Source organism: Lithobates pipiens, unplaced genomic scaffold (genome assembly GCF_037356315.1).
Source record: "Lithobates pipiens isolate NorthernLeopardFrog02 unplaced genomic scaffold, aLitPip1_a1.2 Scaffold_8, whole genome shotgun sequence".
Classification (NCBI taxonomy): Eukaryota; Metazoa; Chordata; class Amphibia; order Anura; family Ranidae; genus Lithobates; species Lithobates pipiens.
In genome coordinates this window covers 261,398,873-261,419,017 of record NW_027507903.1, presented here as the reverse complement: position 1 = coordinate 261,419,017, position 20,145 = coordinate 261,398,873, and positions in this window count along the sequence as shown.

Here is a 20,145-nt window from a genome sequence, read left to right as displayed (position 1 = left end):
GGACATGTATGTTTTGGGGACATGTGTGGGGACATTGTGTTTATACTGTGTGGTGATTTGTGTGTACACTAGACTAGTGATCAGTGAGTAAAAAGCTGTAAAAAACAGCTCATACTCACTGATCATCAGCCGGCTGCAGCGATCTGCTCTCCTCTCCTCAGCGATGACTTCTGTGTGAGGAGAGGAGGAGCCGATTGCCTAGCAACCGGCTGTTTGTTTACATCACATGACGGCCGTGATTGGACACGGCCGTCATGTGATCAGGAGGGCCAATCACAGAGCCCTCCTGCCGATCTGAGATGCGCCGTGTCCGGGTGACACGGGCGCATCGGGATCGCGCCGCTGCGCGGGCACGCGCGCGCGCGATCCCGCTCCTCCTGATGGACGTTCCTGAACGTCCTATCAGGAATAGACGGCTCCCACCTGGCCGTATATGTGCATTGGCCGGGTGGGAAGTGGTTAAGAATATTATAATTAAGTGTCAAGAATTTGAAAGTAAATAAAGAGAAGTTGTGTATTCCAGGCGCTAAGCCAGATGAATTGTGGTTGGTAAGGTAAAAGGAAGTGACTTTAAGGTTGTGTAATTCCATGCACTAGAGAAGAAATATTAAGGTGTTTAAAAGGCTTTAACAGGTGTTTAAAGGTGTTCAAAGGGAATATGGAAAAATTGAGAGTGAATGGACTGGCCAAATGAATGTGGAATGAGAAAGTGGTTGTATTGTGTTTATTGAATGCATAGGGTATTATTTTGATTAGTATTTTAAGTGTATGTTTAGAATGTACACAACAGGTTGTCTCATATTGTGTTCAGGCCCATGTTATATTTTCCCTAAAAGTTTGGGGTTAAATTAAAAAATTGATAAACGGATTTTGGTAACAGAAGGGTGAAATTTGGGAAAAGTGTTTCAAGAGTTACTGAAATTAAATAACCGGGATCTAAATACATTGGTGCATATATTGAGTCCATGGGGTACTAAAATGTGATGGAAAGAATTTGTTTGAAATAAGCAATCAGAATGACTATTTTGGATATTTATCTTTTGAATTCCCAGGGTGTGAGTCATAAAGTGTTGTTGATGTAATGTTGTTTATCCATGTTTTGTTTGTTGCTGATGATCAGACATATTTGCAAAGGTGGGAGACTTCTGAGTCAGAATATGTGTTTGGGTAAAATGTTCTGTCCTAAGTCCCTCGGGTCCACTTGGGTCCCGGGGATAGAAGAAACTAAAGGTGTTTAGTTTTGTTGAAGTTCTGCTATAATACTGGATTTGTAAAAATGTATAGTTAAATATATTGAATTTATATAATGAAAACCCTTGCTAAGAAACATGTTCATTCCTGCATGTTTGAGTCAATGAAGAATATTATTTTTAATATCTCCAATGCTTAAGGCCTGAATTGATCAGGTAGATTCTGTGATTACTCATGTGGGGTGAGGAGTATCTGCCCCAGCCAGCCTGCATTCACCTCACAGCCCCATGCACATGAAGAAATGCCCACCCCAGTCATACCCTACACCCCATTCATACCCTGCCCTATACCCTATCCGGATAAAGAGATGACTACACCTTTTACGTGGAAATCTTCTTTGTTCATCTTTGTTGTTCAAATACCATAGGAGGTGCTTAGATGACTAAACGCGGGCTACTGCAGGAAAGTATTCCTGGGAATGTCACCTTGAGGGGGAGCCAAATGACGCAAACCCGAGGTACAAAATTCTAGTGAGCACCACATGAGAGAGATCCAGATGTGCCAGCCCGAAGACCCAGGTCTAGCCCAATGCATTAGTCCCAGTTTGTCTGTGGATATCACGTTCTGTCCTTACAAAGCAGCAGTGTTTTGGGGTAGAGAATTCATGTCTGTACGTATGAATGATCACAGAATTGAACCAATGGTTTTGGGAAAAGTTGAGGAGAATGAGAGTTATAATGTGGACATTTCTTTTCCTTCCTTTTTTTCAAATTTAATGGACATTCAGAAGCCATCAAAGAGACTTTTTTTTTTAGCTTTTCTTTGGGACTATTTCTATTTGGCCTAAAAGCTGTCATGCCCCTCCCACTTGTTTTTATGGACTGTCACGCCCCTTCCTCCCTTTTGAATTCCATGGACAAATTCTATGTAGCTGAGATTACTTGTTTGTTGTTTTCTATTTTTTCATGTTTAGAAGGTGGTCCGGGTGAGAGTTGGGGGCATATTGGGATTGTGGTTGTAGTATGCCTGGGACGTGCTTGACTACTTCAGTGTGTATAATTTTTAGAGGGATGCTGGCATGAGCACTGTACTATATATGTATTGGTTCACATGTCATCTACCAGCCTCTGTGTTCTGGGGGGATCCTTAAGGTTATATGTGGCCCACTCGATAACCCCACTACTAACACCCTCATTGGACGTAGAGGGGCTGTGTATTCAAAGTCTGAGGGAACTCCACAGTGTTTGACACCTTAGATAATGCATTGAATCACACTATATATGCCTTCATGCATACCTCTGACACCCATACCAAGATGGCTAGGCTACTCTCACAGCTTGCCCTTGTAAGATTCTCTGAAGGTGCCCAATGGGTCCATCGGCAGACAGCCACTGGCCTTGCACATACATTTGTTGTGGAAGAACATGCCCTCCATGGATTCTGTGTTACTTGGCCTCATTGGTTCCGATAATGGGAATTCTCAGGGACAGTGAGGAACGTCACTTGCTCAAGGCTAGTGTTCATCCTAAATGCCCCCTCAAACACCGTTATGCCAGATGAAAAGAGAGGGAAAATTGAGGGCGGACAGGGCAATTTGGACTTTGTATGAAACACCACTAGGGCAGAATGAGTCATCAAATATGAGTAAAATTAATTTTTATTGATACCCTATGAGAGCATAGTGCAATAAATGATAAACATTAAATCAATAAGTATGGTACACAGTAAATAAAACATGATACTTCTATCACATTAAGATAAATTAGTAATATATTAAACACTGTAACACATGATAAATGATAGTAACAGCAGCATTACACCTAGCATGTATATAAACAATCAGAATTGTATTGGAGTAGAATTGATGACTCAGACATTGAGACCCCATGATAGGTATATGATTGCTGTGACATGACATCAAATATGAATGCTAGACATGTTTTGTGGAAGTTTGTCCACTCATCAGGAGGAGCTAACTGAGGATCCCTATAATATAATATAAATTGGTATTAATGATATTTAATTACTACAGGAAGAGAGGGAGAAAAATGTCTGGTCCTATCACTCTTACCTATGGGTATATAGTATGACAGTAGTAAAGCATATATGATAATATTCATAATGGTAGGAGGCACCAGGGGATGAGTATAGCATCCCCCGGGAAGCTGAGGAGGTAACCAAATGGCAGCAGGGCAAACCAGGGATCACGTGTGAGGATAGACAACAAAAGAGTCCCCCTTCCAACACTGTAGTGTAGAATATGAACCCAAAGGGTAGCTGTAATATATATGTATAATAGTGAGAAAATTGGGTATAATGCTAGAAACCACAAGATGAAGGGTAAAGTGTTGTTCCCACCTGCAATGAAGGCAGCTACTAATTCCTCTCCTACGCTGAGACTGAGGTAAGTTCTCAGTACTGGCTCTCTTCTGCTCCCTGCAGGAGGGGGGGAAAAGCTGAACCCTCTCTCCAATAGAAGCTAGCTAAGGCTCCTTCTGATTGCAGTTACTCCTGTCAAAGAAGAGCAGCATGCTACCTCCAGTTTAGGCATGCTTTTTCTGACCAATTTGGGTCTTCTAACCTAGATGGGCGGGTTGGTGATCTGGAATCCTTGCTTAGAGACAAAAACCTCTCTAAATCCCTGTCTGTTGTTTATAAACAACTATTCATAGATACTATGAAGGTTTTGGCCTTCTGTCGCGCTTCATGGTTGTTAGACTTCCTGCAACTTGATAGCGATGACTGGGATGATGTGTGGAACTCTACCTTTTCTAGACTAGTGTTAGCATAGGCTCATCTGATTCATTCATTAAGGCTGCTTTCACACTGGGGCGGGAGCGGCGTCGGCGGTAAAGTGCCGCTATTTTTAGCGGCGCTTTACCGTCGTTTTAGCGGCGGTCTGCGGGCGCTAGCGGGGTGGTTTTAACCCCCGCTAGCGGCCGAAAAAGGGTTAAACCCGCCCGCAAAGCGCCGCTGCAGCGGCGCTTTGCCGGCGGTATTGCCGCGGTGTCCCATTGATTTCAATGGGTAGGAGCAGTTTAGGAGCGGTGAATACACCGCTCCTTCACCGCTCCAAAGATGCGGCTAGCAGGACTTTTTTCACCGTCCTGCCAGCGCATCGCTCCAGTGTGAAAGCCCTCCGGCTTTCACACTGGAGTGAAAGGGGCCGGTTTTTTTCAGGCGCTACACAGGCGCTATTTTTAGCGCTGTAACGCCTGAATACCGCCCTAGTGTGAAAGCAGCCTAAGAAAGCCCTGTGGTAAGGGCCTTTTTTGTCCAGTAAATGTGTAATCTCTGGTACCTGTGCAGTTCTGGCTGCGTTCACAAATGTCTGAAATCAGCTCCTTTTACAGCCTTTCACCTGATGACTTACTAACTAATGAAGCAAGGAAGAGCAATGGTAATGACAGCACTGAAGCTTGTTCCTTTAAAAGACAAGAAAACAATGACAGACATAATTTTATCCTAACACGGCCCCCTAATTGTTTTTTTTTTCTTGCATTCTGTCATTACTAGAACTCAAATCTGGTAGACAAATTGTGATAAGAACAAAACAAATGATGTGTAGTTCAATGTAAATCAATTTGCTATGTGCTGTCTTGATCAGCATCCCTTCCAATGCACATAATTGTTGGAAAATAGCTTTCTGTATTCTGCGCTATTACCCACATTATCAAATCATATGTAATTACATGATAGAGTCCCCTGCAAAGCACTGTGTTCTGATACTGCTCTGAAATGTTTCAGAAGAAGCATCAATTGATCTCCTTTATAATTGTTTTTTATAATTGTTTTTCAGTGAAATAAAAGAAATAGTGAAATGCTATTGTATAATACATAAATTAAGACCAACTGGGCACAAGTAACTGACTTTTTCTCATGTATTATTTTCTCATAATAAAAAACTAAAACTTTTTTTTAGATTTAAAATTATGTTTTTAAGAGCTAAAGGTATACCAGCAAACAGGTTTACCTAAAAAGAATAAGACATTTTCGGTTAATGCTATTGATTATTTTATGTTAACTTTATACATTTTCTATTGCTCATGTTGGTTCTGGGTTTAGTTCAGGTTTCAATATTTTATGAAAAGACAAGCCTCTGACTGCGTCTAAGAATGATAACAGCAAGCCACTTATCAAAGCAGTGCTAGTATCACCCTTGGCTTGTTCCTAGTCTGCTTGATCCAAACCTGCAACTACTCATTACTGACCTTTGGCTTGTTTACTGACTATGCTTCTGTTTGACCCTTACCTGCTTATCCACTACTGGACACCAGCTTGCTCACCTCCTGGTGGGGTGAACCTGAGGACCGTGATCTGGTACTAATATCATTACCATGGTCAGCCAATTCAAGGATTCCAACCACTGGTGTCTCCAAATTGAGGGGTCGAGTAGTGAAGACATTTTTTCTCTTAAAAAATTTGCTAAAACAACACCTCTTAGAATTAAAAACACAAGCTACATGATCTAATGGTCTTAATAAAGATAAAGATTTTGTCTCCTTTTTAAGAATTAAAGTACTGTTGATCTGCAGCATGAACTACTTGTTTACCAATCAGCCACGTCTTCTTCTAAACCGACTTGATTCAGTTCTTCTTTCTTTGACATCATTACTGTTGATATTCAGTTATCATTTGCCTACTTTATACTTTGGCTACTGCCAGCTAACGCTGTAATGCACTGATGTGATAATACACCAAGCTCTTCCACTAGCTGTGTTCTTCCACTCTAAATGATCTCCTTACTGGGCTCCCATGTTAGTTATGGTTAACAACAACTGTTTGACCAGGTTAAGGTAGATCAAATCTAATTCAGAATCTCCTGGCACCTGCTTTATTGTATTATCTGTCCAACCCCACTTTAGCACAGTCTCTAAGGTTCTCCTCCTTTTTTTCCACTGTTCCCATCCAAGTTCCTGGAATATCATAGAAGAAAAACTTAAGAAGACTTCATCCATATAGTAATTTTTTTAAATAAATCCATAAAAAGCCATTAAAAATTTTAACAAACAAGCCTTCACAGCCCAACTGTCGGGGACTGGGTTTTGAACCTAGACCTTCTACTTGCAACTGGTAGTAACTCTTCTTGTTGAGCAACCCTGAATGCTGGACAGTTGACTGAACAATTACTTTGATAATCTTGCCTTGAACCTTGATTGTCTTGAATCTTGAATTATTTGCTCTTCCTATGAACTTCCTGATTTAAGCTATGTCTCTGCACTTCATGTTTGCCAGATTATTGTGCTCTCTTTGGCCAATATCTCCCTCTTGTCTTCCCTGCTGCTGTCCATATTGTGCTAGCACTCGTTATTGGCCCTTGGCTTGTTCCTAGTCTGCTTGATCCAAACCTGCAACTACTCGTTACTGACCTTTGGCTTGTTTACTGACTATGCTTCTGTTTGACCCTTACCTGCTTATCCACTACTGGACACCAGCTTGCTCACCTCCTGGTGGGGTGAACCTGAGGACCGTGATCTGGTACTAACATGCAGCAAAATCCATCTCCACCATCAGGAGCTCTGGTGAATACTGGTTAGCATTTACACTCCTCACCTCAGGTGAGCCCGCGTCTTCTGCCAGGGTGACTGCCTGTGTACCTATCCCGCTGGTCAGTGGTAATCCCACTACTGCTATAGCAATTGGTCTTAGAGCCTGACCCCTGATCTAGACACTGTTTTGTCTTTTTGATATTTTCAAAGGCCCCACTTGCTATGGACAACTTTAAGTATGATTTCTATGTAGTGGTCTCATAATTTCCAATCTCTAAACGTATGTTGTATCAGGTTTATGTGTCACTGTTGCACAACCTGCCTCTCGTTTTAATTGCATAATGAATTCATAACCAAAAAAATATTGTAACAAAGTGAAGAAGGTTTAAACTAGTACAGCAACACTAAAATGGCAGTTGGAACCAGAAACAGGAGGGTTCACTGTAGTGGTTGCTAACAACAACAAATTTAACAATACACATATTAGCAGCTTTAACCGCTTGCTGACCAGCTGCCATCATTATACTGCGACAGGTCCGCTCTCCTGTGCAAACCGCCATAGGTGTATGTTGGTCTTGCACAGGAGATAGAGGGCGCACACCATGGGAGCATGCCCGTGGGTCTGGCGGACTCAATGTCCACCAGCGACCCATGATCGCGGTGTACAGAACTGGAAACTGCCTATGTAAATTCATCCTGGAACCACAGCATTATGTCAAGAATATACCCTGGGCTACACATGCACAGCCCAATGTACATTTTAAAGAAGACTGTGGACAGATAGATTTGATCTACTTTATATAGGCAGATACGTTTTGTTTTAAAGAGTCTGTCAGCTCACCTTTTTTTTTTTCTTTACACTTTAGTTCCAACTTAAAGTAACATTACCCTGCCACATATTATGCCTTACTTACCTACTGGTCAAGATTTAAAATTTTGATTAGAAAGTGCACATTGATAACTTTGTAAAGAAGTTATTTGAGTCCTGAAGCTGTTTTCCAGTTTCATTGGTAGTAAAAATATGCATTTAAAAAAGAAAAAATCCTTTTTTCATCCGGAGATTAAACTATTTATTAGGTACTTGTGAGAACTTTTTACTTCAAACTTGAGAATCTTGGTTGAGAGAGAAAGGTAATGATATATTTTGAAAAGAAGCATTATCTCTAAGGGTATGTAGTATGTCATTGGATACACATATTTTTCCCAGCTTCAGTATCTAATTTTGTTGAAATTGCAAAATCTGTCATCTAGGCAAACAATACAATTTTCAGCAAAAAAAGCAGAACAACCATCAAACAAAAATCTTTACAAACTGAACTTTGCAGCACTGAAAATAAATGCTATGAAGCAATGGTATATCAATCTAGCTATAAAGGCATGGGCACACTAAAGTATATCACCTGTTTTTACCCAGATATATTTATGATTGTATTGGGATGGTTGTAGATTTTTTTTTGTTTGTGGATATTTTGATATATATACAGTATCTCACAAAAGTGAGTACACCCCTCACATTTTTGTAAATATTTTATTATATCTTTTCATGTGACAACACTGAAGAAATTACACTTTGCTACAATGTAAAGTAGTGTGTATACAGCTTGTATAACAGTGTACATTTGCTGTCAAAATAACTCTAAACTGCTGGCAACAAAAGTGAGTACACCCCTAAGTGAAAATGTCTGAATTGGGCTCAAAGTGTCAATATTTTGTGTGGCCATCATTATTTTCCAGCACTGCCTTAACCCTCTTGGGCATGGAGTTCACCAGAGCTTCACAGGTTGCCATTGAAGTGCTCTTCCACTCCTTTATGATGACAAGACAGAGCTGGTGGATGTTAGAGACCTTGTGCTTCTCCACCTTCCGTTTGAGGATGCCCCACAGATGCTCGTCTGGAGACATGCTTGGCCAGTCCTCATCTTTACCCTCAGCTCCTTTAACAAGGCAGTGGTCGTTTTGGAGGTGTATTTGGGGTTGTTATCATGTTGAAATACTGCCCTGTGGCCCAGTCTCTGAAGGGAGGGGATAATGCTCTGCTTCAGTATGTCACAGTACATGTTGGCATTCATGATTCCCTCAATGAACTGTAGCTTCCCAGTGTCGGCAGCCCCAGACCACGACACTCCCACCACCATGCTTGACTGTAGGTAAGACAAACTTGTCTTTGTACTCCTCGCCTGGTTGCCGCCACACATGCTTGATACCATCTGAACTAAATAAGTTTATCTTGGTCTCATCCGACCACAGAACATGGTTCTAGTAATCCATGTTCTTGGTCTGCTTGTCTTTCTTGTGCATTATATTTAGAAGGGGCTTCCTTCTGGTGTGAGAGCCATGCAGACCATTTTGATGCAGTGTGCGGCGTATGGTCTGAGCACTGAACAGCTGACCCCCACCCCTTCAACCTCTGCAGCCATGCTGGCAGCACTCATAAGTATATTTTCCAAAGACAACCTCTGGACAAGACGCTGAGCATATGCATTCAACTTCTTTAGTCGAACATTGCAAGGCCTTGTCTGAGTGGAACCTGTCCTGTTAAACCGCTATATGGTCTTGGCCACTGTGCTGCAGCTCAGTTGCAGGGTCTTGGCAATCTTCTTATAGCCTAGGCCATCCTTATGTAGAGTAACAATTCTTTTGAGAGTTCTTTGCCATGAGGTGCATGTTGAACTTCCAGTGACCAGTATGAGAGAGTGAGAGTGATAACACCAAATTTAACACACCTGCTCCCCATTCACACCTGAGACCTTGTAACACTAACGAGTCACCTGACACGGGGAGGGAAAATGGCTAATTGGCCCCAATTTGGACATTTTCACTTAGAGGTGTACTCACTTTTGTTGCCAGCGGTTTAGACATTAATGGCTGTGTTGAGTTATTTTGAGGGGACAGCAAATTTACACTGTTATACAAGCTGTACATTCACTACTTTACATTGTGTCATTTGTTCAGTGTTGTCACATGAAAAGATATAATAAAATATTAACAAAAGTGTGAGGGATGTACTCACTTTCATGAAATACTATATATATATATATATATATATATATATATATATATATATAAACCCTTTGTATTTTTGAAAAATACAATATACTATATGTAGTGTCTATCTAGAGAGAGAGAGAGAGAGAGAGAAAGAGAAAGGGAGAGGGCTGTAGATGTGTCAGCTATGTCTGTAAAGATCATGGTCATTGTAGTACTTACATAAAAAAAAGCCTTGGCTTAGTGTTTGAAAGTCTGACGTGTGTAGAGAAAAGGTTCTGCACTGTAAAAGCTGTGAAAATATGGAATAGTCTTCCAAAGGAATTATATATTGGCCATATGAATCAGGAAGGGTTTTTTCCTCCTTATATATCCCTAATTCCTTTGATAAACTGAGGGTTAAGGGTTGTAATGATATAAAGTCCCTTTTTTCTTATGTATTTATACAGTATATTTTTCATGGTTAAAGTTCAACTAAAGGCAAAACTTTTTTAAGTTTAGAGGGTGCCTATATTAGGGAGATTCAACCCCTCTAGTTGTCCTGTTTACCATTATCACCTGGAATGAAAGTGAAAGAAAAATGTGGGTTGTCCCTAGATTAGAAATAGAGGGGAACATTAATGCTAGTTCCGATAACCCTGGGGACCGCCAGGGATTCCCTCACTTTTGAGGGATTACCTCTCAATTCCTGTTATGGGTCAGGAAGTGAAGAAAACTCTCAATAGGAAACAAATGGCACAAAACAGTGTTATAGAGTTATAACCCCTTATGCTTGATAAAATTGAAAAAAAAAAACAGTTTGCCTTTAGTTCTACTTGAACTATTATATTCTTTAACCACTTGAGATCCGCGCTATAGTAAAATGACGTGTATAGCGCGGATCTCAATTTTCAGGACTACGTCTATTGACGTCGTCCCCTTTAAGAGTTCCCCGCGCGCTCCCGGGAGCACGCATCGGGGAAAATCTGTGTTGGCCGTGTCCGCTGGACACAGCCAATCACAGATCGCTGTAAACGGCCAATCACAGCGGCCGTTTACAGCGCGATCGCCTCCTCCAATGGGTGATGATCTCAAATGTAAACAAATGAGATCATCACCCATTGCCAAACGTGTCTCCTCACACAGCGATAGCGTGTGAGGAGACCGAATGTGCCTTGTGAGTGTAAAATTGTCAGTAAACAGATAAAAACCCCACCTGTGCCCAGATCTACCCTGCCAGTGCCCTGCCAGTGCCCAGATCTACCCTGCCAGTGCCCTGCCAGTGCCCAGATCTACCCTGCCAGTGCCCACCTGTGCCCACCTGTGCCCGCCTGTGCCCGCCTGTGCCCACCTGTGCCCACCTGTGCCCACCTGTGCCCACCTGTGCACCGCCAGTGCTCCATCTGTGCACCGCCAGTGCCCGCCAGTGCCCCGCCAGTGCCCGCCAGTGCCCGCCAGTGCCCGCCAGTGCCCACCAGTGCCAGCCAGTGCCAGCCAGTGCCAATCGGTGCCCATCTGTACCAATCGGTGCCCATCTGTGCCTCAGCAGTGCCCATCTGTGCCGCCTAAGCAGTGCCCATCTGTGCCGCCTAAGCAGTGCCCATCTGTGCCGCCTAAGCAGTGCCCATCTGTGCCCATCTGCTGCCTTATCAGTGCACATCCGTGCAATAAATCAGTGCACATCTGTGCCGACCTATCAGTGCCCATCTGCCGACTCAGCAGTGCCCATCTGTGCCGACTCAGCAGTGCCCATCTCTGCCGCCTCAGCAGTGCCCATCTGCCGCCTCAGCAGTGCCCATCTGCCGCCTCAGCAGTGCCCATCTGCCACCTCAGCAGTGCACATCCGTGCAATAAATCAGTGCACATCCGTGCAATAAATCAGTGCACATCTGTGCCGACCCATCAGTGCCCATCTGCCGCCTCAGCAGTGCCCATCTGTGCCGCCTCAGCAGTGCCCATCTGTGCCGCCTCAGCAGTGCCCATCTGTGCCGCCTCAGCAGTGCCCATCTGCCGCCTCAGCAGTGCCCATCTGCCGCCTCATCAGTGCACATCCGTGCAACAAATCTGCACATCTGTGCAATAAATCAGTGCACATCTGTGCCGACCCATCAGTGTCCATTTGTGCCACCTCAAAAGCGCCCATCTGTGCCACCTCAAAAACGCCCATCTGTGCCACCTCATCAGTGCCCATCAGTGCTACAATGGCTAAACGCGTCTTTTCCGCTGAGGAGGCGTACCAAATTATTTCCGCGGCCGACGAGAGCAACGGGGAGCTCTCCTCTTCCGATTCCTTTTCGGATTCGGATTCTGAAGCCGACGTAACTTATGAGCCAGTCCTCAGCAGTGAAACACTGACTGATGAATCCGAGGAGGAAGATATCCGGCCCATCAAGCGAAGGCGTTCTAGTGAGGCAGTGCCGTCCACCAGCACCGCAGTGCCGTCCACCAGCACCGCAATGCCGTCCACCAGCACCGCAGTGCCCCAGCAAGAAAGGCCAAGTACCAGTGGGGTGTCATCTCAGCCCCAAAGGGTTAGGAGCCATGCTGGCCTTCCCTATGCCCTTCAGAACCCCTTGTGGCTTCCTCCTAATTCAGGAGAGGCCAATGTTCCCCCTTTCACCGCCCAGCCAGGAGTCCAGGTGGACACGGAGAATTTTAGCCCCATCGATTTTTTTAATTTAATTTTTACGGAGGACATGTTGGCGTCAATTGTGGCCCAGTGCAACCTGTATGCACAACAATGTATTTTTCAAAATCCAACCTCCTATTATGCCCGTCCCTACGAATGGAGAGACCTAACGGTGGAGGAGTTCAAGCTTTTTTTAGGCCTCACATTTAATATGGGACTCAACAAAAAAAACCAATTACGTACCTACTGGTCAACCCACCCCCTCCACCACTCACCGCTCTTCTCCGCGGTAATGCCCAGACACAGATATCAGATGATCCTGAGGTTCTTACATTTCAGTGACAATTCCCAATGCCTTCCACGAAATGATCCAAATTTTGACCGCCTTTACAAAATTCGACCAATACTAAATTATTTTTCAGAAATATTCCCCAAATTGTTTACCCCGGACCAACACATATGTGTGGATGAGTCCCTTATTAAATTTAGTGGCAGGCTTGGGATGAAGCAATTTATGCCCAGCAAAAGGGCCCGCTATGGGGTGAAGGTCTACAAATTATGTGACCGAGCCACAGGGTACACATATTCCTTCAAGGTGTACGAAGGGAAGGACACCCAGCTACAGCCCCCTAATTGTCCGGATTATTTGGGATCCAGCGGAAAAATTGTTTGGGACCTCATATACCCCCTACTGGATAAAGGCTACCACCTCTATGTAGACAACTTCTACACATCTCTGCCCCTGTTCCACAACCTTCACCGGAAGAAGACGCCAGCATGTGGCACTGTAAAAAAGAACCGGAAGGGCTTTCCTCAAAGTCTGGTGAACAAGAAGCTGCGGAAAGGAGAAACCGCAAGTCTAAGAAACAAGGAGGTTCTGGCAGTGAAGTGGAGGGACAGAAGAGATGTGTACATGTTATCTTCTATCCACAACGATACCTTCGTAGAAATCCCCAGAAGGAATGGCCCCGTAAAGAAACCCAAATGTATTTCAGAGTATAATTTGTTCATGGGAGGAGTCGACTTCAACGACCAAATGATGGAACCATATCTGGTCTCAAGACGGACATATCATTGGTACAAAAAAGTAGTAATTTATTTTTTTCAATTGGCCATTTACAATTCATATGTAATTTACAGCAACGCCACCCAAAACCCCAAACGTTTCTTTGGCTACCAGGAGGAAGTTTTCACAGCCCTTTTATTCCCAAACGGCCCACTAGAAAATATCCGATCAGACGTTGTTAGTCGACTCTCCGAGCGCCACTTTCCGGATAAAATTCCCCCCACACCAGCAGGCAAAAGACGCCAAAAAAGATGTAAGGTGTGTACCAAAGCAGGAGTCAGAAAAGACACATCTTATTATTGTGCACAATGTCCTTCCCAACCAGGCCTCTGTATAGGCGACTGTTTTCGGCGTTACCATACTTCAATAAATTTTTAGTGAAGTATGGTAAACATAATCCTCAGTTCCTGCCTTCATACACCTTCACACCCCTTATGCCACTGCCTGCTCTGTAACGGACCCTGGCTTGTTATTTGACCACTCTTATGCCTGCCGATTCTGTACATACCGCTGCCTGATCTGGAACTGACCCTGGACTGTTATTCGACCACGCTTCTGCCTAACGATTCTGTACATACCTCTGCCTCATCTGGAACTGACCCTGGACTGTTATTCGACCATGCTTCTGTCTAACGATTCTGTATATATCTCTGCCTGATCTGGAACTGACCTTGGACTGTTTGACCACGATATTTGCCTGCCTCTTGGACTGATCTTGTATTCTGCAACTGGACTAGTGGGATTCAACACGGGGTCTCACATATGTGAGGGGCTCCAGTATAGTTTTTCTGGAAGAAGAAAACAATTTTCTTTGTTTTCTTATTCCTAGATTAGGGTCTGGAGACTCGGAGGCTTCAAAGAGATTTGGGAGGGAGAAGCCTCTACCCCTATCCCCATTCTGTCCTGAACGAGGCTCTACTTTTGTCTGCTGCCTGTAGGACTTACTGCCATCATGCCGCACTGACCACACCACAAGGACCTGCCTACTACCAGGACCAATATTTTTGGCACTGCTGACATCTCTGCACTAACCCTGGACTGTAATATGGACAGTATCCCTGCCTGCTGCCTGAAAAACTGTGTTCGCTGTTGCTGACCAAGTCCCTGCCTGCTGCCTGGACCAGTGATATCCTCCTGTGGACAACTGCGCTTCTAAAACCACAGGTAATCTTTTCTTTACCCTTTGCTCAGCATAATGTATTTGGGGGTGTAATTCTTGGTATGTGCAGGCTATGTGTCCCTGGAACGCCGACGGTGTTTCTTGCATGTTGCGCCTCTGTATTTGGTCAGGCTGTGTAAAAGTCTCACACATGTGGTATCGTTATACTCAGGAGGAGTAGTAGAACGTATTTTGGGGTGTTATTTTTGCTATGTAAATGCTATGCGTTGGAAATATCTTATAAACGGACAACTTTGTGTAAAAAAAAATGCGTTTTCATTTTTTTCCACATTTTCCGAAAACTTCTGGAAAAAAATGAACCATTGAAAAGACTCATTATGCCTCATAGATTATACGTTGGGGTGTTAGCTTTCCAAAATGGGGTCATTTTCTGGACGTTTCCATTGCCCTGGTGTTCCAGGGCCTTCAAAACTGTAATAGGTGGTTGAGAAATGAAATGTGTAATTTATGCTCCTAGAATACCTGAAGGTGCTACTTCAAAATTAGGCCTCTGTATGTGGTCAGGCTGTGTAAAAGTCTCACACATTTGGTATCGTTATACTCAGGAGGAGTAGTAGAACGTATTTTGGGGTGTTATTTTTGCTATGTAAATGCTATGCGTTGGAAATATCTTATAAACGGACAACTTTGTGTAAAAAAAAATGCGTTTTCATTTTTTTCCACATTTTCCGAAAACTTCTGGAAAAAAATGAACCATTGAAAAGACTCATTATGCCTCATAGATTATACGTTGGGGTGTTAGCTTTCCAAAATGGGGTCATTTTCTGGACGTTTCCATTGCCCTGGTGTTCCAGGGCCTTCAAAACTGTAATAGGTGGTTGAGAAATGAAATGTGTACCGTATATACTCGAGTATAAGCCGAGATTTTCAGCCTCTTTTTTGAGGCTGAAAGTGCCCCCCTCGGCTTATACTCGAGTCATCGCTGTCTGCCCGCTCGATCAGCGTGTCGAGCAGACAGACAGCGGCCATTCTATGATTCAAAAGCCGCGCCTCCGGCTCCGCCTTCGCCTGTGATAGGCGGAACACTGAATTTCCCAGCAGCCTGTGTTCCGCCTATCACGGGCATCGTCTCATCCTCGTACTACGGACGAGGATGATACGACGTCCGTGATAGGCGGAACACAGGCTGCTGGGAAATTCAGTGTTCCGCCTATCACAGGCGAAGGAGGAGGCGCGGCTTTTGAATTTTACAATGGCCGCCGACGAAGAGGGCACGGGACGGAGGCAAGGCAAGGCACGGCACGGGACGGGACGGGACGGGACGAAGGCAAGGCACGACACGGGACGGAGGCTCGGGACAAAGGCTCGGGACACAGGTAGGCTGGACACACACACACACACACACACACACACACACACACACACACACACACACCTGTACTGCCCACTAAACATGATGGGATTTTTGTCGTGGCTATGACGCAAAGTGGCTGCTGGATGGTCTTCTCTGTGTGGGTGGCCAGCGGGAATAAATCTGCGACTCAACTATTCCCTTTTCCCTGCCAAAGTGAATGGGTCCTCAGCCCTGGTTCACACTATATTGCCATGCAGCTAACACTGCAAACCCTATTCATTTCCGCACTGCGTTTTGCGATCTGCTGCGGGTGTAGGTGCAGGTAGGCTGGACACACACACACACACACACACACACACACACACACACACACACACACACACACGGATGGATGGATGGATGGAGACACACACACACACAGGGATGGATGGATACACACACACACAGGGATGGATGGATGGATGGAGACACACACACACAGGGATGGATGGATGGATGGATGGAGACACACACACACAGGGATGGATGGATGGATGGATGGAGACACACACACACAGGGATGGATGGATGGATGGACACACACACACACAGGGATGGATGGACGGACACACAGGGATGGACGGACACACAGGGATGGACGGACACACAGGGATGGACGGACACACACACAGGGATGGACAGGCATGTCTCACCCTCGGCTTATACACGAGTCAATAAGTTTGCCAGTTTTTTTGGGGGTAAATTGGGGGCCTCGGCTTATATTCGGGTCGGCCTATACTCGAGTATATACGGTAATTTATGCTCCTAGAATGCCTGAAGGTGCTACTTCAAAATTAGGCCTCTGTATGTGGTCAGGCTGTGTAAAAGTCTCACACATTTGGTATCGTTATACTCAGGAGGAGTAGTAGAACGTATTTTGGGGTGTTATTTTTGCTATGTAAATGCTATGCGTTGGAAATATCTTATAAACGGACAACTTTGTGTAAAAAAAAATGCGTTTTCATTTTTTTCCACATTTTCCGAAAACTTCTGGAAAAAAATGAACCATTGAAAAGACTCATTATGCCTCATAGATTATACGTTGGGGTGTTAGCTTTCCAAAATGGGGTCATTTTCTGGACGTTTCCATTGCCCTGGTGTTCCAGGGCCTTCAAAACTGTAATAGGTGATTGAGAAATGAAATGTGTAATTTATGCTCTTAGAATGCCTGAAGGTGCTACTTCAAAATTAGGCCTCTGTATGTGGTCAGGCTGTGTAAAAGTCTCACACATGTGTTATCGTTATACTTAGGAGGAGTAGTAGAACGTATTTTGGGGTGTTATTTTTGCTATGTAAATGCTATGCGTTGGAAATATCTTATAAACGGACAACTTTGTGTAAAAAAAAATGCGTTTTCATTTTTTTCCACATTTTCCGAAAACTTCTGGAAAAAAATGAACCATTGAAAAGACTCATTATGCCTCATAGATTATACGTTGGGGTGTTAGCTTTCCAAAATGGGGTCATTTTCTGGACGTTTCCATTGCCCTGGTGTTCCAGGGCCTTCAAAACTGTAATAGGTGATTGAGAAATGAAATGTGTAATTTATGCTCTTAGAATGCCTGAAGGTGCTACTTCAAAATTAGGCCTCTGTATGTGGTCAGGCTGTGTAAAAGTCTCACACATTTGGTATCGTTATACTCAGGAGGAGTAGTAGAACGTATTTTGGGGTGTTATTTTTGCTATGTAAATGCTATGCGTTGGAAATATCTTATAAACGGACAACTTTGTGTAAAAAAAAATGCGTTTTCATTTTTTTCCACATTTTCCGAAAACTTCTGGAAAAAAATGAACCATTGAAAAGACTCATTATGCCTCATAGATTATACGTTGGGGTGTTAGCTTTCCAAAATGGGGTCATTTTCTGGACGTTTCCATTGCCCTGGTGTTCCAGGCCCTTCAAAACTGTAATAGGTGGTTGAGAAATGAAATGTGTAATTTATGCTCCTAGAATGCCTGAAGGTGCTACTTCAAAATTAGGCCTCTGTATGTGGTCAGGCTGTGTAAAAGTCTCACACATGTGGTATCGTTATACTCAGGAGGAGTAGAAGAATGTATTTTGGGGTGTTATTTGTGGTATGCACATTCCGTGTGGGAGAAATAAGCTATTACAATGAAAATTTTGTGAAAAAAAAAAAAAAAAAAAAAAATCGTCATTTTGCAAAGAATTATGGGAAAAAATGACAACTTAAAATAACTAACCATGCCTCTTACTAAATACATTGGAATGTCTACTTTCCAAAAAGGGGTCATTTGGGGGGCATTTGTACTTTCCTGGCTTGTTAGGGTCTCAAGAATGGAGATAGGCCTTAGTACATCAGATGTGATCTTTTTTTGCAAATCTTTATGATTTGCACCATAGCTTGTAGACTCTATAAATTTCACACAGATCATATAATATGCAAAAATTTGGGTTATTTTTACCAAAGATGTGTAGTAGTATAAATTGTGGCCAAAATTTATGAAGAAAAATTGCTAATTTGCTAAATTTTGTCACAGAAACGAAGAAAAATTCATTTTTTTTCAAAATTTTCGGTCTTTTTTCATTTATAGCGCAGAAAATAAAAAACCGAGAGGTGATCAAATACCACCAAAAGAAAGCTCTATTGGTATGAAGAAAAGGACAAAAAAATCATTTGGTTACAGTGTTGCATGACTGAGTAATTGTCATTCAAAATGTGAGAGCACTGAAAGCTGAAAATTGGTCTGGGACTGAGGGGGGTTTAAGTGCCCAGTAAGCAAGTGGTTAAACTTAGCTATGAGCTAAGGCCAACAATGGACTGCCTTCCCATAGGAAAGAATAGGAAGTCTACTGGGCACGCATGTCCCAAATGGGAAAGATTCTATGATGAGATGTTGTTGTAACTTGTGGCCATCAGCAAAGATGTCTTGTAATCATGGACAAGTAAGTGTTGGCCCAAGGTCTTGCTGGGGATAGGTGAAGATCTGCATTTTAAGAATAACTGCACCTCGAAGCACAAAGTGGCATGCAGATTTGTAGCTTTGGAGTGACACCTTGCATCCCATAATGCAATAAATTCATCTTATCGAGATAGAGTCCAAATTTACACACCGGGGTGCAGAAGAAGCTTTGCCAAGAAATGAAAGCACAGGCAAGATGCTAGCAGTGACCATTAATAAGGATGTGAATCAGGTAATTTCCCTGACCTTTTATATGCTTCAGCTATCCCTGTCTTTTCAATCACTGACTTGCACTTTGCAATGAAAATTGGAAATATGTTTCTGCTCAGGTCCTAGATGCTAAGACATGATAAGACACTAAAGAGATATAACTATATGTTAACACTTACATATTCATAGCAGTATACAGTATATAGAGTTGCCAAGCGACAGCAAAGAAACTTTAAAGTGATTGTAAAGGTTTTTTTTTAATAACACATATGTTATACTTACAGTACCTGCTCTGTTCAAGGGTTATGCACAGAGCAGCCCTGATCCTCCTTTTCTGGGGTCCCATGGTGGCACTCTTGGCTCCTCCTCTTCATCGAGTGTCCCCCACGGAAAGCCACATTCCATGGGGGCACCCGTACGGGCACGTTTCTTAGTCCCTAGTGCTGCTACATCTATTTACACAAACAGCAGGACTTGGCCCCACCCCCGACTCTCGTGTCACTGGATTTTACTGACAACAGTGGAATCCAAAGGCTATCAATCTATCCAATGAGGACCCAAAAAAACGGCTGGAGCTGCTGGGCTCATGCTCGTCACTGGATTAATCGGGTTCAGATAAAAAAAAGGGGGGCTCTGGGGGGCAGCAGAGAAGGTTTTCGCCTTAATGCATGAAATGCAAAAAACACAAAGTTTTACAAATCCTTTAAGGATTTAGAGAAGATCTGTAAAGAGAAGAGATCGAAATCCCTCCTGAGATGTGTGCAAACCTGGTAACCAACTACAAGAAACATCTTACCTTTGTGTTTCCCATCAAGGGTTTCTCCACCAAGTACTAAGTCATGTTTTGCTTGCAGATCAAATATATATATATATATATATATATATATATATATATATATATATATATATATATATATATATATATATATATATATAAAACTAAAAATACGGTGCAAAATAATATCAGGTATATTTTGTGATAAAACAAATAAATGGATATACTTCTACATATCAGAGATACAGTAAATGATGGATCAGGTAATATTCACAGTTAAGCTCTTATAATAAATTACCACATTTCAATACTTGAATAATACTGGTACATTTAAGACTTGGTAACTCTTAGCCCCTGTACAAACGGTCGGACATTCCGGCAAACAA